The 26,408-nt window shown below is 39.2% G+C and overlaps 1 protein-coding gene across 1 annotated transcript in view; it reads right to left on the bottom strand.

Moving 5' to 3' along the window:
• Positions 1 to 24,155, bottom strand: part of LOC116931825 (insulin-like growth factor-binding protein complex acid labile subunit) — a 29,213-nt gene extending 5,058 nt beyond the window's left edge. Inside the window, exon 1 of the mRNA XM_032939475.2 lies at positions 23,781 to 24,155. The gene's annotated coding sequence lies outside the window, so the exon portion shown is untranslated. The remainder of the gene's footprint in view (positions 1 to 23,780) is intronic.
• Positions 24,156 to 26,408: the final 2,253 nt, after the last annotated feature.

Genomic DNA, 26,408 nt, shown 5'->3' with positions numbered 1-26,408 from the left:
AAATAACGACTATGTCCTATAAGCGAATAGAGAACAATAAAAGCTTGTCTTACAGTGTCTGCTTGTTAGTTTGACAGAAACGACAAAGACGATCAATGAAGCTAAGTGGGCACATCGCTGTTTTGATCATCTGAATTTCAGTTTTATTTTTTATTTCTTTCTTCGACATGTTTGACGTGTTCAGATGTGATGGAACTTCAAGTTGGATTGTTCTACGCCTAAACAACTTTGCTCTGTTATAGTTTTGCGTTGCACTGTCCTGAAATCGACATAACAAGCACGATGGTATTGACAACTCCGCACTAACACGAACGTCTCTTCAACTTGTTTCGTGCCATTTCACATGTCTGTATGCGAACATTATTATTTTTTTTTTAAACCTTAAAACAATGTCGCTTAAAAAGGCATCTGCTGTAACGATTTGTGATTAACTGCGACAATGTCTCCAGACGTTTCTCCGATGAAACTCTATCGCGGTCGATTCAAAAGGCCGCATTCGGACAAATTGAAAACTAACTGAAAGTTGCCTACAAGCGAAGATCGATTGTTTTTTGTGTGTGCTGTGTGTGTCTTTCTTAAGCAAAGGAAATTGGTCATTTATTCTTACAGACATTTATTGCTGATGAAAACCTATCCGACTAACTTGACCACGTTGATTTAAGGCATTACAGTTTATTGTAATAGCTAAGCAAACGTCTTACATTTGTCCTTCTATTTGAAATTCAATGCTGTCCTCTATTGTTTTCTTCGTGTTTACTTGAGACGACGACCAAGTTGGATATCGATTACCAAACAAAATAGCGATACAGACCAGAATGCTTATAAATCGAACGGCTAGCCCATAATTCGAAGAATCGCATTCAAGATTGTCGCAGGAACTGCAAAAGCGGAACGCTCATCAACATTATCTTCGTTCGCAAAAACACTGTGAATGTATAGCCTACAGCATACACTTGAGCAACGCCAACTCGATTGGCATTTTCGGAAATGGTAAGGCGGATGAAAGCAGCGTTTGCTTCTTTCACATGCATATACAGCTTATACATCTTCCTTTGAGTCAAAGAGCATTCCTCTGTATACCGGTGCTTCGGCCGGATGCCTTTGCCTTTGCATCCGCCATCCAACAGCCCCCCCGGAAAAAGGGAAAATGCACACAAAGGCGCGGCACTGAAACCTTCCCCACGATTGCCCTCAATCGTCGTGGATCAGGGGGGACAAAAAAAAAAAAAAGGGAGCTCTATGTTACATTCAAAAGGTTTTTCCTACAAGGATAAAAAAAAAAAAGCGCGGCTGATGAAGAAGACCCGTGCCGCCGCTCACGGAAATCGAGAACATGAATAGAAGAAACTCTTGACGATAGAAAAGAAAAAGAAAAGTGATTAATAGTTTCTTATGAAATAAACAGATTTTGAATTTATCATTGCCTTTGACTACTGTACTGGGCCACTATAGGAGACCAAGGAGAATCAGAGACGTCTGCAACGGCCATTTCAGATTATGTTTTTTCTCTCTCGTACAATAAGAGATTTACTTATGTCATTTCAGACGCCATCGTATACCATCTGTGCAATGATGCCATTCGTTTCATACAAGCGGTGGGCGATTAATCACCGTAACGTGGTTTGCTTTCCGCTAAACGAGCTGGATTTCGAAGTTGTGGGGCATCTCGCAACGGAAACTAATCAGTCCATTAATCAAGAACACAATCTACCAGCATTATGCCTCTGAAGTCGGTCGATAAGGAATTACTTTTTTCTTCTTCTTCTTCTTCTTTCTCCTTCCCTCAGATTCTAAAGAGCGCGAGAGAAGTAAAAAGATAAAGAAGTACTACATCATTCGTCATATGGCAAGACGTGGTAGCTCATGCGGATGGATTGGTACCGTATAGCGTCTTCTTTTCTTAGTCGTTACGTGGCGATTGATGATCTGCTGGGTGGCCTAGGAGACTTTTCTCTCTCCTTTTCTTCCTCTAGCATTGATCACAATATGCCGCTTGTACTTTTCAGCGAGAAGAAAAAAACAAATTTCTATTTCCATTGGGTTATACATATACTTGTCGACTAGGGACATGAATTTATCGTAGAAAAGGTTAGCGTTCAACCTCCTAATGGTTTTCTTTTTCGTTTGAGCGTTGAACGTATATAAACTATACGCATGTCTACATTTCAGTTGTTTGCAATTGAATATATAGTCTATCGATATCAAGTATAGGTCTACTACGAATCGGTAAGCAAAATGTTTGGTTGTTTTTTTAAGACTTTGACACGGAAATTCTTAAATCCATACAGCACACACTTGAACGCGTCCTTTGAACTATTCGATGTATATACGCGTAAGATAACGTGGTGAAGAGAAGAAAGAGGAAGGAGGGCGGGCCCCTATAGTGTGAGACATTGATTGACAGAGCTTTGACGTCTTCGCAAAGGAATTATTAAAGGTATAGAGCACTCGACGAGCTTTAGCGATTCCTTTTTCATAACAAATCCGTAGCAAATGTAACGGATGTTTTTCGGTTTCGAATAATTCGCAGAACATCATACGGTGACAAGGTTATGTAAGGTGGTGTATGCGTGGGAAAGGAAAATAAACTTGCAAATTGAACATGAAAAGAGAAAGGATGTATAGAGAGGTATATACAAGTGCAAGCATCTGCTCCAAAGATTTGACTATGCCCCGCTTTGCGGTTAAGTCTGGCCGTCAGGCACAATCTTACGATCACGCGTAATGCAGAGAAATAGTGCCGCTTTATCCACCTGGGTGTAAGCTGATTAATGAACACTTTGAATTTGTTCGTAAACAGGAAACGTCTTTGAGATGTATCGCGTTACGTTTGACAGGAAGGCACACATCTTTTCGTACCATCCATCTCGTCTGCGCTTACATATTTGTCGGTACGCTCTATTCTCCAAAACTGACTATCGTTGATCCACCAACCTGCATGACATATCCAGGGTTTTGGGTACACATTTTGTTGAACCGAAAAGAAGAAAAAAAACTGTACAGTCAAGAAAGAAAAGCAGACAAGGGAGGTTTTCATTTCCGGTGGGATCTAGCCGGAAGCTTCACACCTACCGGTGGGCTACCGCGAACAAATAGTACTACACGACGCTGATCAAATGCAAAGCTGTTGTTGCTCTCAAGAGATGAAGCAGGAAGCGAAAAAATCTATTTCATCAGTCATGTCTCTTGCGTTTTTCTCTAGCTGTGAAAGGAGCGGAAAGGAGTGTTCTACAATGTTTGTTATTTTTTCACGTATAGAATAGAACACTCATTCATGCAAATGGTTTAATGTGGCGGCAGGCAGTCAAATGAAGTGCTGAACCGACCAGACAAGAAGCAATGCTCCGACACATCATTTGCTTTAGGAAACAATTCGTTTTGTCCAGTATATATACCGAAATGGATTTCTACAACGAGGACTGCGGAGGATTCAAACTGAATTAACGTTGCCACGTGTTAGTACAAGTGCAAATATCATGAGCCTTTAGAAAAGGTCAAAAGAAATAGTAGAATGTCTTGAGGGGGGGGGGATGAGGAAGAGTGGTAAGTTCGATTGCTATTTGGCTAAACGAAAGATTACGGATGGAGCGTGTACGTGTGAATACTGGCTACCACTTTCCAATCGACCATGCACAGAAAATCCCCTCTCCCCTCATTGAAGGATCAACGGCCTGGCAGAGTAAAATACACGTTTGTACATAATAATCGGCAGCTGCTTTCGGCCGGGCTCGCTTTTTCTCAGTGCTGAGTTTTTTTTTTTTTTGTCTGCAGTGAGCAGGGGGGAGGTGTGTCTCGCATCACACCACGGAACGCTTTTGTCTGGCTCGAGGATTTATCTTTATTATTCTTCTTCTTTATAGTAATATCTATATGTATATAGTAGGCCTATACAATATTTTTTAGGGACGTGGTAAGATGTTCTCCAGAAAGAAGTCAGGGGGGGGGGGTTTGAAGTTGGTGAACTGCTGAAAGTGAAACTGACACGCTAGAAACGGGTAGCCTATTATACATAGGAAAAAAATATAAAAAAAAAAATGTGTATGATATGGCAAAGGGGTGCTTTTATCCCGGGTAGGAATTTTATCTAGGTCCAATGTTGTTGCCGATACAGAATCGGCCATTGGTTCAGGATCAGAATCGCAATCGGCCCGGGTCATTTCCAACGAGTCGCCAAACCTTGTCCATTTCGCTAGCCAATATTACACATGTATTTTGGAGAACACCGGCAAGCAGTGTTGATCCGGGATTAATTTATCAATATTGGCATAACAGAAATGGACAAGGTTTGGCGACTCAAGTTGAAATTACCCGGGCCGATGTGCGATTTCGATATGCAGCCAATAATGGCGCAAAACAACATTGTATCAATGTTAAAATTGAACACCTAACCAATGTTATAAATTTATTTTGGTAGAACATTGGCGAGCAGTGTTTATCCGGGATAATTTTATCAGTAGTGGCATAACAGAAATGGACAAGGTTTGGCGACCAGTTGGAAATGACCCGGGCCGATGTGCGATTTCGATATGCAGCCAATAATGGCGCAAAACAACATTGGACCAACATTCAACATTCCAACATCAAAAATTAAATAGTAGCCTAAAACAAAACAATAGCTTTATTCATCGTAACATAAAGTAAAGACAGACCAAGCCGGATTTGCCGGATTTGAACCCCAGACCACTGTACAACAACTTCATCTTTCAGACGCTTTATCCACTTAGCTATTTCTATACATATCAAGTAATATGTTTTCCGGAGTAATTCCGGAATTTGGTTAAAAACTTAGAAAAATTTCCCAGTGAAAACCAAAGTTAGTTTAAATTTAGTACGTGGTTACAGTTTTATTATTTTTACTGATTATAGATACTAATTTACACAACAATCATTTGATTTTCATGTTTAATCGTTAATTTAGACTAAAAGTTTCAAAAATACAACAAAAAATTTAATTAAGAATAACAAATTTAAAAAGCACACCCGGGTAGGAAACAATACTGACCATTCTGTTTTCTTCATCCGATGTTGATTTTAGGTCGGTTCACATCGTAAATGCGTTATCAGTTACATGAGATTGGTCCATGGTTGGAAAAATATTGGAATGTGGTTTCCAAAACCAAATCAATTCCATCCTGGGCCATTCTTAGAAAGTTGAGTTTTAACGATGCATGTATCCCGCTACTAAACCAATGTCGATACAATTTCGAACCTTTGCTGTTGTTCGATATCGACTAGCCAATAATAATCCAATGTCCAAAACCCAAATTTCAACGATGTATATATCCCAATATTTATCCAATGTCAATACAATTTCGAATTTTGATGCTGTTTGATATCGAAATGCCAATAGTACCCCAAAGTCAGAAATTCAAGTTTAAACGATATATATATCTATATACTAATCCAATGTTGGTACCATTTCGAATTTTAGCTGCTGTTCGATATCAAAATGCCACTAGTACCCCAAAGTTAGAAACTCAAGTTTAAACGATATATATATCCATATACTAATCCAATGTTGGTACAATATCAAATTTTGCTGTTGTTTGATATCGAAATGCCACTAGTACCCCAAAGTCAGAAACCGAAGCTTAAACGATACATATATCCATATACTAATCCAATGTTGGTACAATTTTGAAGTTTTGCTGCTGTTCGATATCAAAATGCCACTAGTACCCCATAGTTAAAAACTCAAGTTTAAACGATATATATATTCATATACTAATCCAATGCTGGTACAATTTCAAATTTTTGCTCTTGTTCGATATTGATTAGCCAACAGTAAACCAATGTCAGAAAACGATGTTTATCTCCCGATACTAATCTAATGTTGAAACAATTTCGAATTTTGCTGTTGATCGATATCAATTTGACAATACTAAACCAAAATTAGGAAAAAAAGATTAAATGATCTATATATTCCGATACTAATCCAATGTCGATACAATTTCGAATTTATGTTATTGTTCGATATATACCCGGGCAAAAACAACATTCGCCAAAACTAATCCGATGTTCGTATAGGCTTGGATTGATGCACAAAAATACAAGCTTTCTATTGGCAAGCCAATGCTCGGCTAATGATGGAATTCTGCACTTATATCAGTTATCGAATGACGAGACTAGGTAACATCGTAGGACCTATGTAAAAATTCCTCGCTAAAATTAAACCCGGTTCCAAAAACCAGTTCCAAACACAGGGTGTTTACCGTTCCCCGACTTCTACCCCAAAACTATACATATATACATACATACCAATAATATTATCGTTAAACAACAACAAAAATTCGTATCGCATCGACATTTGGTTGGTATCGTGGTATAAAGATCGTTTAATCTTGTTTGTCCAATATTGGCTTATAATTGGCTAATAAATATCGACCAAGAGCAAAAATTGAAATTATACCAACATTGGATTAGTATATTGATATATAAATCGTTTAAACTTGGGTTTTTGACTTTGAAATACTATTGACCTTCGATATCGAACAAGAGCAAAAATTTGAAATTGTACCAACATTGGATTTGTATAGGGATATATGAATCGTTTAAACTTCGGTTTCGACTTTGTGGTACTAGTGGCATTTCGATATCGAACAGCAGCAAAATGCGAAATTGTACCAGCATTGGATTAGTATATGGATATATATATCGTTTAAACTTGAGTTTCTAACTATGGGGTACTAGTGGCATTTGATATCGAACAGCAGCAAAACTTCAAAATTGTACCAACATTGGATTAATATATGGATATATGTATCGTTTAAGCTTCGGTTTCTGACTTTGGGGTACTAGTGGCATTTCGATATCAAACAGCAGCAAAAATTTGATATTGTACCAACATTGGATTTGTATATGGATATATATATCGTTTAAACTTGAGTTTCTAACTTTGGGGTACTAGTGGCATTTCGATATCGAACAGCAGCAAAAATTCGAAATTGTATTGACATTGATAAATATTGGGATATATACATCGTTGAAATTTGGGTTTTGGACATTGGGTTATTATTGGCTAGTCGATATCGAACAACAGCAAAGGTTCGAAATTGTATCTACATTGGTTTAGTAGCGGAGTACATGCATCGTTAAAAATCAACTTTCTAAGAATGGCCCAGGATGGATTTGAGTTGGTTTTTGAAAAACCACATTCCAATATTTTTCCAACCATGGACCAATCTCATGTAACTTATAACGCATTTACGACGTGAACCGACCTAAAATGAACATTGGATTAAGAATGGTCAGTATTGTTTCCTACCCGGGTATGTAACCAAGTCGGAAATATTGATAATGATCAGTAAAACTTTTCTCACCCTATTTTGTTTTGTTACGAAAACAAACGAGAAAATTTCGAAATGCCTTAGTTAGACCTATAACTGTTTCGTTTGATCAAGTCGAACGATCGTTGGTGCAATCCTTTCAGCTATATATGAAAATCGATGACAGGCTTGCTTTCTGTTGCCATATTGGTTTGATTACACGTAAAAAGGGGAGAGAGGGGAGACTGCTGAGAACAGCGCCAAAATGGGAAATGCAATTATTTTCTTGCTCTTGGTGGAATTTTTCTGATATTTGAACATCATTGATCGAGCGAAATTTATTTATTTTTTATTTTTTTTCAAAACTATTTCCTTGCAATTTGTTTTCTTCATCTTCGAAGAGCATTCAATCAACTGTTGCTAAATTTGGTGTGCCTTGCCATTCTGCGTGGGAAGCAACTGCAATCGAAATGAGTTACCTGGCAAATGGGATTTTAAACGAACCCTCGCGCAATCGTTCAACCGAAGAAAATGCATTAAACTACACATTTTTGCTTTGTTTTTTTTTTCTTTTTTTTTTTTAAGTTGACTTTGTTAACTCGACTTCTGTATACGTAGATCGCTTTGAAACACAACCCCATCAGTGCAATCCGATTCCCATTTTTAAGATGCGTTTTTATACTTATCACGGCGGAACGTTGCAGTTGTTCGGCTTCGGATAAACACGAAACAAACGTCAACAGTTTTTCCTACCCTATCGCGGATATTTAGTGGATTTATGGAAAAAGACGACAGTTTTTTTGTTTTTTTGTTTTTGTTTTTCTTCTATGATTTGACATGGTTTCTTCCGGGGTATCAGTGTAACCTGAACGGCTTGATGACCGAGGCATGTCACATCTCTTCTTTTTGGTTGTTGTTCGACGACCGTATAACGATTGCCATTTGCCTTTGCTGCTCGATGCGTCCGTGCAAAGAATTCGTTAATCAATACATATATTCGGATATGCGTTCGAACACTGACTATCTAAGAAATCGATGCTGTGCCACCAGCCCTTTGGACTATCAGAAAAGAAAAAAAAAACAAAAAAAACAAAAAAAACAAAGTGGATGGATGTAGGAAATATGTTGAAGAAGACGACGCAACCTAAACATTTTTTTTTTTTTTTTCTACTGACGAGACCAGAGGTTTTGGGTCTGTGCTTCGATTTGTATTCGTATACGGTGCCATCACGTGAAAAAATGTTTTCCTTTCTAGTTATTTTTTGTTTTTCTAACATTGTTTGGCACTGTGCTCCATGTAAGGCAACGACAGCATGGAAATGAAGAAGAATTCGCATTTATATCTTTTAGGGGATCCATTTATCAATTGCAAGATATGCGCTCCAAGGGGGAAAAGCACGCGCCATCGTGAATGTTTAGTCTGGGACACGTGCCATGCTCCATGCGAGCAGACGGCTTAAATCCACAGAATAATTCAATCGAAGGAGCTGAATTTTATGCATTCAAAGATAAAGCTCAAATACAGAGCTCCATGTTTGCCACATCTGACGCGGAAAGCATATCATTCGATATCCGCCCTTTCATTCGAATTGAATGTTGGATCAAATATTCGAGAAAACATCGCAAAAGGTGACCTTTCTTTTTTCTTTTTCTTTTTTTTTTTTTGGCTCGGTAATTTTGGTCGGCGATATCATTGACCACGCGAGGTGAATGAACAAACACCTGACCATCAAAGATGCAAATGAAAACGGAAGTCACTGACGTATATACGTAAAAGCTAAAGGGGCTTTTAAAGTTTGGCCATACGTGTCGATCTTCGGAGCTTGATGTCATTCGACGTTAAAGATTTTGAAGAAGCGTGAAATAAATTATGCAAAAAAAAATAAATCGGCGGCATTATAAGCTATTCAGAGACTCGGGAACTACTATTGTTCAGTATTCTATATGCGCATCACCCGTTTCAACTCTGATTGAATGAGCCTGACCAAATTCAAGTCTACGAAACGTTTACAAAACGAAGAAATTTGGTTGAAAATTCATAAAAGGAATTCCTTTTTTTTTTTTCTTTCTCCATTTTATAAACTTTAAAAAAAATAATAATACTGCGCTCCTAAACAAATGACGAGTTTTACAAAAGATATAACCTTGATTTGATGATGGACGACTTCACAAAAAAATTTGAACTTATCGTTTAAGTCCTGCAATAAAAAAAGATGGTGGTGAGAGTCGTTTTCCATGATTCCTCTTCTCCGTTGAAAGAGAACATTTTTGTGCGCTCGGTTCGGATTCTTCAACTTGCTTGGATGTTCACAAAAGACTATGGTGGCTCTTTTCTTCTTGCTTGGCTGTTACGATGCCTAATGGAGAGGGTCCGATGTTATAGAGAGGAAATCTTTTACGCTTCTAACAAAACTTACTGCAGGCAATTTTTATTTTTCGAAAATGGAAAACGGCCATATTTTATTTCATTTTTTTTTTCGTTTACGTATAGGGCGAAACATCTATGGTTGTTATTGGGGGGGATGGCCTCCCTTCTTAGATCTGGGCTTTATGCAGGCGCAGATTGTTCTTGTTTCTCTCTTTCGAATGCTAAATCTGCGCATTTGTATAGGCTATACATGAGCATTGTTGCGCTGCGCTTTTATACGTAGGCTGTCGGCAGCCCCGATAAATAATGCCTTTCCAAAGCTATGACGTATAAATATTCTCGTAGCCAACATCTCATTGATGATTCAACAAATTCTGAAAACCCCTTTGACAACTTTATTGGTGAACATATCCATCGTCGCATTCTTGTTTGCGTTTGATTTGAATGCCAAGGGTATGACGGATATTTGAACCAATTAAATGATTCCTCCTGTGTTTGGCTCGAATTTTAGAAGTGGAAGTCGTTATGACAGACTTTAGGCTACCAACGATTGAATCTTGTCGAAAAGCTAAAATTCGTGAGAGGGGGGAGAGTGAAAAGCGACAGCAGATGGACAAGAGGGACTCATCGGCTCACCGAAGCTGACTGCAGCGATGAGGGCGAACGAGGGGGATTCGTTAATCATTCACTTTCGAAACATCAACGACGACTCCTCCTACTTGCCAAACTTGACAACTGCTGGCGCCCGCGATAATGAGACCCAAAACAACATCTCTTTTCATTCTAAACCCCCCCCCACCTCTCCGCTAACTTTTCAGCCAATTCTAAACGCTTCACGGTGCGAAAAGAAGTATAAGCTTTTAGCAAATCGACCCGACTGAATATCGCAATCTTAGTCAAACGCGACATCCACGTTTTTTTTTTTTTTTGGGGGAAGGAGGGGATTTAGTACGGATAGTCCAATCTTATTTAAGTAAAGGTTCTCCCACCGTGTACAGTAATGAATGCAATTTCAATATTAATATTTACGCTTCAGGCTGCAAGCGAATGCACTTTAGGCAGAGTAAATTAAACAAAGAAAACGGATTTAGCGATAAGAAATAAATGTTTTTTTTTTCAGGGAACCATCTGTCTGGCACCTTGCCGATACGCAAACCTTATTTAAACTTAGACACGCGATTTTTATTGCAACGCAGTGCAGCCGACAACCAAATGCATTAAACACAATACGGCGCGGAAGCCTTGATTATGGTGCCGAATATTGCATCGTGTTTTTTGTCATCATCCGCATTATAGAAGAGCCTCGAAAGCCTGCCTACTATAAAGACTAAATCAAAAATGCTATACATAATAAATGATCTAGATTTTTTTTTAATCCCGACGTGGTGTAGGGCATCCCAAAAACTGCGCAACTTGTTTTACAATTTTTCATTTTATTTACCTCCTTTTTTTTTGGTTTTTTTTTTTTATTCTTCTCTCTTTTGCTTATTATCGTTTATACCTTGGTCTCAATGGCGCAGGCAGTTTGGTGCAACCTAATACTAAACAAGAGGTATAAATACACCATTAACGTGCGCCCTCTTTCTCTCTCTCAGTTCGTCTACACATTGATGAGGCATTAGCGCTTGAGTGGACGTTGGCCTTTCGATAGGTACTATATAACCTACGGCAGATAGGGTCACGTACCGGCAGCGTGCCGTTCTCTAAGCTCTAATAGTTGATGGTCACCATATACGTATACGTTTGGGACTCAAAACAAAAAGAAAAAAAGGATCCGGTTCTGCTCCGTCAGTCAACAACGGGCCAGTGTGAAAGCCGTGCTGCCAATCATCAAATGCTTCTCGTCTATTTTTTTCCCTTGGCTAGTGGCACAAGCCATGGCAGTCACGTGTCAATGACTTTTCTCACGCGCCAAAGAATCCCCCCCCCTCTTTATCGAAAACGCCACTCTGCCGCAGATGTTCGCATGCAGATGAATCTGTCACGCGTTATATTCATCTCTCTCTCGTTTTTTTTTACCGTCTATCATTGGCCGTTCTATGATTTTTTTATTATTGCCTATCCTCTTGTCACAGCCAGACGGATAAAAATTGGCGAACGATTTCCCTATGCACACACGGACGCGGTTGGTGGATAAAAAAATAATAATAAATAAACAAATAAATAAGAATAACGGAAACGATTGTCGTGATGGGGAGTATAAAGCGGCGGTTAGAATAGATTGGGTGACTGAAAGTCGACGACAGCTAACGATTCGATGATTTCTTATTGGGATTCGGTGTTTTTTGTGTGTGTGTGTGTGGTTCCACGAAACGTATTATTCGATCGATTCGTTTCGCAGTGGTGAACCGACATAATCATAAAAAGGAAGGGGGAAAAAATCACTAGACTTGACTTTGTTTTTTGGACCCATTTCTTTTATACGACATTGTAATCCACGCTTCTAATTGATTAACTTGTACGTGACAAATTATAAGTCAAATGAATAATTGCGTAAATGAAACTCCTTTGTTTATTAACGTTAATCAAACTGACAATTAAACACTTACAAGAAAATGAGTAGAGAACGCGCAAATCAATCCTTAAAAAAAAAGAAAAAATGCTGATAAAAATGTGGTATGCCCTTCGCGTTTTGCACTCGATAACACTTTAAACTCACGCTCGAGTTGTTCCATTTAGTCGAATATAGATACCATTCGATCCTGCACAAAAGGACACGATTCACTACAGAACTGCAGCAGGTGATGGGCTTGCTGTTTCTTCACACTCGGTTGACCAACACCCTCCCCTTACCCACTCTTTTCTATATTATAAATACAGCAGCACACGTATAGTATATTTATATAGTATTTGAAAGAAGAAGAAAGGAGGCCATCTAGACGGCGTTGCCGTCCACGAACAATATAATATGACACACCGGATGCTTGTAATATATCGAAAAGAATTTGAATAGACAAACGCACTCGGGGAAAAAAAAATCCGGAATGGCGGCCGGGGTATTTTCAGCCACCGCATTTTCTTTTTGTATTTAGGCGCGGAGTTGTATAAGTCTATACAACTCTGTGTGTATGTGTGTGTGTGTGTGTGTGGGCAGTAAAATACTTCCAACTCATGTATCCACCCATCTTTTTTTTTTTTCCCCGTGTTTTGTTTTGTTGTTAAACGCATTCGTGCACCGGGATGCAGGTAGAAACGCGCTCAAAAGATGGAAATAAATTACGTTAACAAACAAAATCTAACCACATAGACGTAGTATACTCAGACACACACACTGACAAAAGAGTCACAGTGCGATAAATATGACTATGTTTACTGGACGTATGGAAGGTTGTCGTCAATCCGCTTCCGTTTCATGCTGTCACATACCGGAATCCGCCTTCTCCTCCCCCCCTTTCCGTCCACGGATGAATAAAAAAAAAATATAAAAAAAACACCCTGCATGCCATACAGCTATGTCATCTTTTCCTGCCATCGACTATATAGCCTACTCTGCATTCCGAATGAATTACGCCATAATACGAGGGCGCGAGAGATATTGCGGTCACATGCGTGTGGAAACAGCGAAAGATTCCATCAGTGAGGTCATTTTGTCCGTGAAAAAAAAAATGTATATAATTAATGGACGCTGCTGTTAACATTTGTCTTGTCTTTTAAAAGGTTTTGATACCACACAGCTCTATATATCTAGTTAATGCGTTTTTGACTGACGGCGCGCGTGCTGTGCTGCTCTTTCCCTTTTGTACTTGACTGCGTTATACGCATCGCTTTTTATGGTGTAGAGCCTCGTTTTACAAAGTACTGCAACAACTGCACGATCCGTTCGACTCGCAATGCTACCTCATTGCAACTGTTTCTTCAAGCAAAACTGCTCGGCTTGAGTATATTTAGTAGGCTGTACGTTGTCTGTCCCTATACATTCGGTCGCAGCCGTAGCTTCCTGCTAATGGCGTTCCGCCTTTCGCCTTGACTCGGTTTCATGTTTTCGTGACGAATGCGAGCTTATCCTCTTTCCTTTTAAAGCCGAGTTGTTTTATTTTTTAAAGAATGAGTATATAAAAAACTAAAAAAAAAAATGGATTGGGTTTCAAAAACTATGATGTAAAAGGAGCCCTCATATATGCGGAGGGTGAGTGTTTATTATATTCATCATCTTCTTCGTCTATAAATGTAGATTTCATTGTCTGTTTTGAAAAAAAAAAAATCAAATCAAATGGGATAGCTCGATTGTTTGGGACGTGAGCCTTGGATCATGGCAACGGATGACAATGCCCTTGTGTGTAGTTTTTGCAGTCAATTTTTCGTCGAAACAAGAGACCTCCCAACATGGGAGGGGTGCAAAGCGAAAGAGCTCAATTAGGGGATCGCATTGGATTATTCCAACGTGACATAACAAAAGATTCCATTATCATTAATTCCACTGCAAGAAAGGGAAATGGATCAATGCAAACTATGTACGTGTATATATACCAACTAGCTAATGCAGTAGTTTCCGGACCAGCGACAAGTCGCCAAGCTGCGTGTCCTGGAAATCGACATGCCCTGCTGATGATTCCGAGTCGTTGGCAGAAAAAAATGAAATAAAATAAAATAAAAAATAAAATAAAAAAAAGATGGTAGAGACCCCCGACTGTCGATTGCAGTGAAATTCCGTTCATTTCCCTAGCGCAAGTTGGAATAATAACAATACAAGGAACGTGCTTTTGGACGTCTCGGAAAAGCTAAAAACTTTCGACGACTCGGTCTAGTCGTTCTACCCGACGCGGACATGCTGAATAAAAAAAACAAAAACAAAAACACACAAAACAAAAAGGAAAACCAAACAAAGAACCTATTTGAATGTGTAATCAGCAAGTTTCATCTCTCCAAAGCGGATGACTTTGTTTTTGGAAAAGAGAAGAGCGGAACTCGTTCTTCACGAGGCCCAAGTGCCTATTCTGTCCAAATAAGTTAACGAAATGAAAATGCCGGAAGTCTTCGTATATAGCTCGATGGGGGCTTTTGAGAGACCCCCCATGTGCATATGTAGTGCACAATAGACACACAACACACACACACGGGTTACGTAGCAGGGAGTCGAGTCTCAAAACTTTGTGACATAGCCTCAACAGATGATCTTTGTCTCTCGGAGGTCGTGTAGACGCACAGCACAGTAGCTCCGAATTCAAAAATTGCTCGTAGACTATATAGACACAGCAGGAGGCTAAGTGCCTTGCCGTAAAGGCAACACATTAACGCAGGGTGGTATATAGTGCCTACTGGAAGATGGTTGGGGAGCAGAGTAAAGATATTAAGAAAGAGATATGTGTGCCACACAACAACAAAAAAAAGAAAGAAAAGGAGTTCACGTTTTTGAAATAAAAAGGGGTTTTTCTAACATTAACGCGTGTAGACTATAGGCCTATGAGGTACTGGGACGAGCCAGTCAGATAGCCGGCGCAAAGAGCTGTTGCACGCTTTGCAGCCATTTGGAGTGAGGAGGGACGATGAGGAATCAGCTGTCGACCTTTGTGCTTTTCATGGGCCTGATGGTCTGCCTCCGTCACCGAATGGCAGTAGGCAGCAAATGTCGACGGCAGCCGATCGGGATCGACCAACACCCTAAGGTCGTCGCGAGCCACATCGAATTTAGTATATTTCTTTTTTTTTTTCTCCCCTCCAGCAGCTTCCATACTGGATCTATCGGACGAGGGGGCAGCGGCGGAAACATCCGTCATGTTTGATTTGTATGGAACTCTGAAATCTTTTCTTTTGGCTTTTGGCTCTATATGACGCCCACTTGGTGTGAGCCGACTATAGTGTATAATAACAGGCTGTTGAACATGAATAACAGCATCATATTTTCTTGTTCAGATTGAATTTTTCTTTTCTTTTGTCTGTGTAAATCGAAATGTGATCAACTCGGTCGAATGAAGTGATTTTGGGTTTTTTAATTTCGCTCCAAAAAATCGAAATAGATTAGCTTCTTCACCAACACTCACTTTCCCCCATTGGAAACAGTGTTTATGAGCATTTCAGGTCACACGTTGCTGCCATGTTATCAAGATAATAAAACTTTGTCAATATCGAGGTCAGTTTTAATGTTTCCCATTGTTCTTAAGGCAAGTTTAGGGAAAGCTTTCGATTTGAAACTTGAAAAATTGATGACAACAGTAGATGTCCTTTAGTCTTACAGGCCTGGGTCGTATAACCCAATCGTTGCGCATCAAGAATCAATTGACTTGAGGCTTTTCTTGTTTTGTTGGGCACGTGACACGCAGCATTCAGCTTGCGTGCGTACGTTTTTTGTTTTCTTTTTTGTTTTTAGTTCTCTTCTAATTCTTGACATACTGCCTGTCAGCAGCAGGCACGCAATTTCCTTTCGAATTTAACCATTACGAAAGAAGAAGAAATAAATTTGAATAAAAAAGAAACAAAATTCCAGTGAATATTTTATCATATGGAGATGGATTGTGTACTAGATCTACAAGCTTCTCTATACGCAGGTTTTCAAGCTAAGTCCTGTCACAATCCCCCTACATATAGCAGTGGCCTCAAAACTTCTACCTATACAAAAGGTGAAATCTAGAAGGAATTACCATTTCCCTTTTATGCAGGCAACAGCAGACATTGGGACTGAATAATATTTTGATAGATCAAATAGGAAAGGAGACTTTAAAAAAAAAAAGGGGGAATAAACGAAAACACGTGGCTTTCATGTTGTTTTCTTGCATTGAGCTTATACATGCTGGCCTGCTGGCCCCCTATCGGTTTGATCCTTATCCCCATCTTTTTATTTATTTTATTTTTTAAATATTTTTTTACCCCTTTCTTTCTCGCTTTGTGTTTCACTATACTGCGTAGCAAACAATTCAAAGAGCACTTTTCGCTTACGGAAAGAAGAAATCAGATTTCGGAACTGTTAGATTCAGATCACGAAAGAAAGAAAAAATCTATTTGCAAGAAAAGCAAAGGATGAAGAGGAGCAAAGTAGACTACATCCCCCATTCCGCCATTTCTTTTTTCTTTCTATCATCTCCTTCAGGTGATGGTGGTTATAGGAATCAATCACACTCTTTTCTTTAAGAAAATTGTACCAATCAATCAGCAATATATGTAGCCTATCTCTCCAAATGCAAATGGCCGTAAAAGAGAAATAGCAGGAACGAATTGTTTGTTTGATCTATCGCGCTTTTTGTCGGCTTTGCCATGTACATATATTGCCGGCCTGAGCTGATGAATAATAGACTTTTAATAAGCGTGAAGTGAAAATTCAAGGGAGGAAGAAAACAAAAAAAATGGTGAACAAACCGCCGAAACAGAACAAACAAAAATAAATGAGTTTAAACCACAGGAGGGCGTTATTACTGATGATGGTATCCAGTACTATACAAGAGTCTCATTTTCTTCGTGTCATGATTTAAAAAAAAATAAAGATGGAGTATCAAATCCAAATGAAAAACACGAGTTTGTTTTAGGATAGATATTACTGAATTTTGCTTAGTTCGCCTCTCTAATGTTCCTTGTATTTATCAAACAAAATTATACGAAGCTTCTCAATTGACGGACATTCATCCCTTTTCTTTCTTTCTTGTGTTCCTATTATTACAGAATAAGGCATAGGCTGCTGAGAATAAAGCCGCATCTTTTGTCGGCCTTTTCTTCCCCAAACATCAACCCCGGGTCGCCTTTAGTCATGCAGAGACTTTGCAATGAAAATTCCAGGAGCCTCCCCCCTTCAAATAATCTTAGGATAACGCGTGTGTTACTTGATGCTATATAGGTCTATATACATAGGCAAAAATGGGACGTTCGTTCACTAAAAATTTTTTATTTTTATTTTGGGACTAAATGATTTTATTTTCGCTTCAGCTCACACAGCAATAATGGATCGTGACTTGCTGAATATTTCGAGCAATCGGTCGCTATAGCGCCTCATATTTCGATGGAAGCGAATGATTCCGAAATAGTATATATAGATACACATAAAAGCAGGATCGATAGGGACAAGAATTTGGCACGTGGCCTATACAACATCCACCGTTGCTGCAGATGTGGCGATGCGAGGAGCATTCGACTGAAAGAAATGAATGTCATCCCAAAGTTGACATCCATAAAAGTATAAGCATTCCATCTGCTGCCTAAGTTCTGCAGGCTCAACTCATGATAATGATGTTGGATGGCCAACTAAATGCTCTCTCGCACGAGAAAGCATCGGTTAAAGAAGAGACTCAATAGAAGTCGTTCAGCTTTCCGAGAGGACCATTACGCAAGTTTGGGTATAGCAAAAAGTAAGATCAACAATAGCCGGCCTTGTTCCCAAAGTCGATAAATGAAACTTGCGCGCCCTATTCGAAATTCTGCTGACTGCAACGGTCGGCAATGGTCCTCTCGTCCGTCAAGTCTTTGAAAATTGAAGGAATCGTAGTCTTAATGGACTAGTTCCTTCTTAACGAGAGGCATTTAAGGAAGAAAAGAAGAAGCCCTTGTAGACCTAGTTTGTGGTAAAAAGTATTCTTTTACGCCGCGCAGCACACGCAAACGTTATATACTGTAAAGCACAGGATGGGCAAAAGCGTGGAAAATGAAGAAGGGAGGACTCGGTGATTTCCGAATAGAGAAAAGCAAAAGAAAAAATCAAATAATAATAGGAAGAGTAGGGGAGTTGAGTTGGAAACGAAATCCGACACGGCATCCGCGCACGAACTGATGGCTTGATGAACTGGCTGAGTGAGACGGGTTCTAATGTATATAAGAGGAATAGAGGAATACGATTACAATTTCGTTAGCGACAACAAAATAACGAAAATGAGAATGAAGGGACCAACGATGCTAACTGACTTTGCCGATTGTCAGCCCGTGAATTTTCAATGTTGGGTCCATTAAGACGAGAAGCCTTGCAAGCCTGTCTCCTATTTTTAACGGGCAATCCGAAAAATGAAATAAATATTGCCATATATAATCACGCGCTATTATCGAACTAGACGTTGTGTGCTGTTAATGTCACTGGCGTGCATAATCTACATACGTGAGTGCGTCGTAAAAGTCTGTGCTATAGTCTTGGTCGTTAACGAGAGATTTCGTGTAGATCCACTGTGTCACATCAGTTTCTCTATTTTAACGTTGTGGGGGGGTTCCTTGGGAGCAAGTGAAAAAAAAGGGGCGTTGGTAGAAAAGCGGGATTACCCGATAAAGAGATAAAGAAAAGAAAGATGATGATGAGCTAATATTTTTCCCGCAATACATTAGCCTCTTATCCCTCTTCCGTGAATTCGATACATAGTTGTTCACTGTAGCTCCATCAACGTCAGCCTTCGTTGCCGACGTTCGGCTACCGAAGTGAATCAATTGGACTTTTCCTTTTAATAATAATAATAAAAAAATACTTGATATCATCTGATGGAAAGAGTTCCGTAATTTAAGAGAGCTGACCAATTGTTGTATACACAAATATTTGGTATCGTTTTTCGTTATAAAAAAAAACTGAACAGTTTGTTGAAGCGGATGATGATTTGTTTCATCGTTTTTTTTTTTATTTCACAATTAAAATCGATACTGTCTTTGATGTTTGGCTATTGTCGACTTCCGCCAATATATGTTGTTGTTGTTTGCCTTTCTCTTATACGTTCGGGCGAGGATGTTACATTTTAACAAGTTGAGTGTAGTCCTACGTGTATCCGCAACGAAAGTTTCCGGCGCTATACTCGACCAAGTTTGAAACAAAAACAACAGATTTAAAAAAAAGGGGCATATTTGATAAACTTATTTATAGGGAAAAGGGTCTACAGCTCTATACACCCTTTTATTTCTCTCCCTACACGTCACCTTAGATAAAGGTAAATTTTTGTTTTTTTTTATTTATTATTCTTTTCTTTTTTTGGGAATTACCTCTGCTAAAATTCACTTATGTTAGATAAAACCAAAAGTATTCCCCTACGAACATGCAAAGCCCTTGGGAAACCAACGGTTTTTTTTTTCTTTCCCAAATAGATAACGCCGGCACGGGATATACAAGGTAATAACGCAATTTATTTTTTGTTTTATTTTTTTTTTTGCGGTACATCACGCAAATGTGCATGTGCACAACGTAACGTATTCAACCGCTATATATTCCAGCAATTAACCTCACACACCCGGTGATTGTATACCCATCGCTTTCCTGTGTTTCTGCGGCCAATGGTTGATTCCATCGTGTTTGCAAACACAAAATATTTTTTGAAAAAAATTTACTCAAGCAAAGGTATATAGTTCTTCATTTGAACAAAAATCTATCCATCCGAGAGCACACGTAATTACAAGCTGCTTTTTTTTTTCAAAAGAACCAACTACCTGCCGCGGATGATTGGTTTGTTTGTGCTAGGCATCTGGCACTAGTGTTTCGTCATGTTGCTGTCTCAATTTTAAAAGCACAGAGGTCAGGTGTTTTTCTTCTTTCTTTGTTTCAAATTAAAAAAAAAACAACAACAAAAATGAAGACGTAAAGAGAAACATTGCGCCCGTGACATTTCTTGATTGTCGGAGAGACGGCAAGACGAGAATGTAGGCAAACGTAAAAAAGAAAATGATTGATCAAATGTTTTTTTTTTTTCTTTCTTCCGAGGCAGTGGAGATGCGTCAAAAGAAGGGCAATTGAAGATGTCAGAGCTCGAAATGAGAATAACAAAAACCGCTGGCCGTGCTTTTTTTTTCCGGTCTGTTGCGTTCCGAGACTGGTCGCATAACAAAATTACTCCAATCTTCCCCCCCCCCCACCTTTTTTTTCTCTCTTCTCCTTTTCTCGTTATGATTTTTCTTCTTCTCTTTCCCCATTTCTATTGATTTCCTATTTCTTTTTTCTATTTATGCGTTCAGGAAGGCAAAAAGGAGTTCTACCACTTTTTCCATTGGATTTTTCAAAGCGCCCTAACAAGAGTCTGCGTACATTTTGGAAATATTATGTAAATACGGATGATTGTTATTATTATTGACGAGTTCTTCTTATATTTAGTTGGTCGCAGGATGTGCATATTGACGCCATTCATCCCGTCCTTCCACATCTTCATAAATTGAGCCATCTGCTCGCCCATAGAAGAAAGTCAAACGTAAAGCCTCATTACATCGTCGTTATCGCCACCCTTGTTTTGCCTTTCATGAAAAGGTGATAATGGCTCACACCGTTGAAATGTCCTGGACTCTATTTTTTTTTCCCCTTCATATGTAACAGAATGAATTGTTGAATGGATTTTTTATGCCATTTTTTTTAAAGGTCGGGGGGAGGGAGAGTAGGTGTTACATTGGGATTGTCCCATTTCATTGTGCCACTAGACTGTCACCCTCTCAACACTTGACCATTGTGCGTAATTTTTTTCTTTCATTTTTTTTAATGCTCGTCTATGAAAAAAAAAAAGGTCGATTCTTTTGTATATTAACACCCCTACGTTTTCCGTTACTGTAGGTTTGAATAATAAAGCTTTAAAAAAAACACCATCTGTAGTGAATCTCCAATAACAACGATACGTGCATATGCTGTGTGGGAGGGAACCCCGGTGCTCTATTTTGATTCCCGATATTTTCTTTTCGTTTTTTTATTTTTTTTAAAGAACAACAAAGTCTGGGCCTCGTCATAAATAGAGGGAAAGAACACAGAGCTGTGGAACACGTGGCTTGCTCAACGGGCACATGTGTTGTGGTAGCGACAGAATTCTCCCTCTCCATTTGACTTTGTTTTTTATTTTTTTAATCTTTTTTTTTTTAGTCCTTTTTTTTTTTTTTTACTCTGTGAGAGTAGAAAATATTCTCTTGGTTTCCAGCACGAGGATCGGATTTTAATATATTTAAGTTTTAAAAGCGTTACTTGGTTCCCGTTGTGCGTCAGTCTTCACTTCTGCACGCCATGTTTCCTCTCTATTTCTTATACGTTTCTTCATTTTTGATGTTTGAGCCTTGCCGTTGCAGCTTGACAGCTCATCTTTAAAAGAAACATTTTAAAAATTGCGCTTGTACTACTCTCAACGACGCTGTTCTGACTCTCAAGTTTATCCGCACGCGCAAATTCATCGCATACGACATCCAGTAGAATTCTGACGTGGGCTAAATTCTCTTAAAAGTAGTCGGAATTTTTCATCCGCTGTCAGTTCGTTGAATGACTTCTTTCATTCTATAATTAAAATGCATTCATATTGTTTCTTTGGAAATGCCGTTTTTCTGCCTTCGAAATTAGCAACAGCGCAGAGTACGTCGATTCACAAGAAACTATTTTTTGATAATAAAATCATCCGATTGACAATTAATTTTTGAAATTCCATGTGTATGCAATACACAAGGTTATAAGTATTCGCTGAAATTTAGATTCTCGATAGACGAGCAAATGTATCTGAATATATAAGAATAATTTGCAACGAAAAATACAGAAGCTATAGAAGCCATCTCGTGCCGAGATGCGATGCAAGCTCAAATTTGAGAGGCAATAGAGGAAGACGGGCTCCATAGAATTCTTGATTGGCTATTCCGAGATTTACAAGCATATATGTATAGTCTACTGTAACACGCATCTTCCTATATTCGGGTCTTTTTTTTTTACGATGATTTTGGCCGAAAATCTATACGAGTATATTGAGACATCTGGATTTTTTGACGTGATTTTGTAGTAGGTTTGGCAGCAGCTGCCAGACCCTTCGGGATATATAGTTCTTTGCTTGTCATTCGATCTGGCAGGATCTCTCTGTTACAATGTTGACGGTTTTTTCTCGTCGTGTCGACTTGAAACCGCTGAAGGACATCGAGTCTTTCCTCATCGATTGTCTTATAGACAGCACGAACGAATGCGCGCGCGTCAACTGTTATCACGCTCCTCGCAAAAACAAGGAAATCTACGCATTGGGCTGTAGTGTTAAAAGGATCTGTGTCCACAAGAGGCCCACAATTACGGTGCTATAATGTGTGGTACAATTGGTCGAAAGAATAGCAATTGAAAAAAAAAAAAAGGAAACACCTCATCAAAGTTTATTCACTAATGTTGGCAATTGATTGGGAGTTTGGCAAGAGGCTATTATGCGGTTTAAAGTTCCCATACTACTTTTCCTGGACAGTTAATCAACAGTGACGCTTGCCAAAATCTTCGTGCGAAAAGCTCCATCCACAACTGTGCTTGTGGCAGCCATTTTCTTTGAGACCTAAAACTAATACACTATACGGCGAAACTTCATCATTGCGAAACTGAGATTTAATGACAAAAGATTCTCGTGTTCGCATGGATGTGTTTACATTAGAGCCGTATAATGTAGCCACTTTCTCTGCCTTCATGTTCTCCTTGGTAAATCGCAAAGCGTATAGCTTTGACATAAGAGATCATTAAAAGTAAACTTTGTCAGCTCATTGTCAACACTTGAACGAGTAGAAGATTAAAAGAACGAATGATTATACTGTCTTATAATTCGTCTTGGAAGTCTCTTAGTGCTTGCTTTAAAGGAGAAAAAAAAATACATACGAGACATGGTTGCGTAATTATCAACCGGTCGACTGCAATTGTTCCGAGTCAAATTTTCAGTTGAACTGCCTCGAGTAAGAGATCCGCAAGAAAAATTACGAAAACTTGGAAGGGAAAGTGCGTGTGAGAGATAAGGGAAAAGTCTCTCGTTGCAACCGTTAGGGCGATGCGTATATTCTTTCTGAGATGAAGGAAACACACAACATAGACCACTTCACAGCCTTCTGGGCGTCAGCTTGCAGCGTCCAACTCAATTCTAACTATTACCTACTGTAAGAAAAATAAGAAAGGTGCCTAACTAGTTTTTTTGGTTCGGTGCACCTCTTGGCAGAGGGGGCCAAGGGAGAGACATGTTAAATATATACTACTGTACGTCTAACGTATTTTTTTCCTCACCCGATGCAAGGTTATTCACATCCCGATAAACCAATTATCACCTGAGGTAGCCTAAGTTACGAGATGCTCACTATAAAGCTCCCGCTGCCGTGGGTGTTTGTAACAAACGTTATGACTTGTGATGGATTCGGTGGATACATCAACAGACACGTTCCTCAAAACACGACATACTAGTCTACCTATACTGATAACGTATACCAGATGATGGATCCTCTTCTTTATTTCTTTTGAATTGCACTTCCCTTCTATTATGCGCGTTACCCGCATAAAACGATTGGAAAAATCCGATTTGACAGAGTTGACCACTCACCTGAAGTCGTTGAGATGCAGCCTAGAATATTGAAGTGTGACGATAAAATTCCGAAAAAAAACAAAACAAAAAAAAGGTGTGCACGAAAGATCACAATAACGTGAGCACTGTTATCATGTCGGTACACTATAATACAACTGGTTCATTGACGAAATGAAAGTACGAACGAGTTTTCTCTTTCGTCTGCGATTTCTGCGAGTGTATTTTCACCTTCACCACAACTTTTTTTGGATGGATGCAAAAATAAATATAAATAAAAATAAAAATAGAAACAACTTCAAATGTTTCGGCTATATAGAACGAGATGGTATAGCGCGGGTCCGCGGAGCAATACGACTGACTCGGACGATGGTGCGTCTGCTACTGAACTGTTCACGCTGGTAGCTCCCAGTTCAAAAGGGGGGGATTCGCTGACAAGCAAACGTAAAGGGGCGACGGCTGTAGGCCAGAGTCTATCGGGCCACCTACATCAACCTACGACACGTTATTGTCAGCTATTCATTTCGACGATATTAGAATGAGAAAATAATAAGCCCTCAACACCCCGAAATATTTCTGTTCAGTTTTCTATATGTACTGATGTACGTAGTATGCATATAGGCTTCCCACGCAATGGTATAAAGAGCAAACTACTTTGAGTGTGTATGTGTGTGTGTGTGTGTGTGGAGAAGGTGGGGATGAGAAGAGGAGAAGGACAAAGCGGTACAAACTCCAAATGAGAGTTGTTATGGCCAGTGCCGAGCGATAGTATATCCACACACGCATCGTTCGGAGTAAACAATTCAGGGCTCCCTCTTATACCCTTTCGAAAGCTTATTCTTGTTATTTGGCCTGTACGCGTTTTATTTTGTTGTTGTTGCTGTATAAAGGTTTTTATTTTTGTGCTGTGTAGAGGGGGGAAAACATTGTCTGCTCCAGACCGGCTTTATAGTGACCAATGGTTCAGTTGGTGTTCCAGCAAATGTCTCTCTATCAGGCGGTCGAAAACTCGGCGAGAATAAACGCAGGGCCGAGCTTAAACGTAAACACGCAGTCGGATGGCACGCCATGAAGCAATAGGTACAAGTGGAGCGTTTACCGTGAAACTATACTATAAAGAGCGATTATTATCGGAGACGATTTTATTTGAAGAGTCATCAAATGTTGGTTTTTTGTTTTTCAGGCATGTATAACCGTACATATAAGCATTTCTTCGAATATGAAAAAAAAAAAGCTGCGTCTCAAAAAGATCAATCATACGCTTAAGTACGTTGAAACTCAAAAAGATAAGAAAACCAATTACGCTCACTCTTTTACTAAACAGTTCTGAGATTAGATAGAGAAGGCGTCTGTTCATAACGAACTGTCTCAATTAGGTTAGGTTTTATTTTAGATTTGAAGAAGAAGGGCCGGAAATGTCGATAGAATTGCTGGTATATATGTATAGGGAAATAAATGTCTCGTTTGTAAAATCAAGATCCCCATTTTTCTGACAAATGAACGTTCAATCAGTCCCGAAGGTGAATAGGGTGCGGTAGTCAATATTCTCCGCATTTTAGAGTGAAAAGCGTGAGAGTTGAAGTAGCTGATGGCGGTTGTCTATGTATATTCCCACTTCTATTGATTGGGATAAGAAAATAATTAATGCCGAACATACCGACGATCATTTGTATCGATGTAACACCGTAACGTTGTTAGAGGGCTAGGCAATCTTTTTGATGGATAATCTGATGATGATCACAGGTAACTTTTGGTGTGGCTTCTCTTAAATAGAAGGACCCCAGTTGTTTTGATAAGATTCCCAATAAGCTCCGGGCTGCTAAAGCTCGAGGCTCAGTTAAAGGAACGTCTGCCGGTGGGGGAACTACAAAAAAGAAAAGTATTCAAAGATCGCCTCTCCAGTTTTTCTTATAATGGCTCAGCGCAGGTATCCATTGGGGTATGTTGCTTTGAGTATAGTTCGTAAAATTTCATTTCATATTTTATTGGACAAAAAAATATATATGTAGGAAACGAGTGAAACGAAGTAAATCATGATGACAACTCAACTCAGGGTATATACATGTTGTCTAACAGAACAGGAAACAGCAATACAAAAAATACAAAAATAAAAAAATGAAAAACTCTTTTCTCAAATGAGGTCTCGTCCACGCTTGCAGTCATTGATGGCAGGGTGAATAGACATTTTTTAGAATTGCAGCCATGTCCACACACCATCGAAACGTAAACGACCCTCTCGAAGCTCCCTTCGTGTCTATAATCATGCGTCCGTCACTAACGAGTCATTCATTGTTATCCTAACCCTGTTAGTATTCTCGTTGTATAAGCGGAGGACGCGCACACTATAAAGCCGAAGGAGCTCGAAGAATAAACGTAAAACTAGTGATTACCACTTGGCGCGTTGCGCACTATTGCGCACCTTCGTCTACGTCTTGTTACGTAAAGTTGGCCTGAGTCATCAGGAAGATTCTTGTCAGCTAAAGCGACCACGTTGTTGACGGCTATTCCCGTGTTTAGCTCGTATATATCAACTGCAGACTGTATAGATGTGAGTTAGGCACGGAATCATTTGCAAGTCATTCGAGAATTTTTCGGCCCCTCGTAACAAACCCCGTCAGTTATTGGAAATATTCTGGCATTTTCCACACA

This window comes from Daphnia magna, linkage group LG1 (assembly GCF_020631705.1).
Source record: "Daphnia magna isolate NIES linkage group LG1, ASM2063170v1.1, whole genome shotgun sequence".
Taxonomy (NCBI): domain Eukaryota; kingdom Metazoa; phylum Arthropoda; class Branchiopoda; order Diplostraca; family Daphniidae; genus Daphnia; species Daphnia magna.
This window is presented reverse-complemented; position numbering and strand designations above follow the sequence as displayed.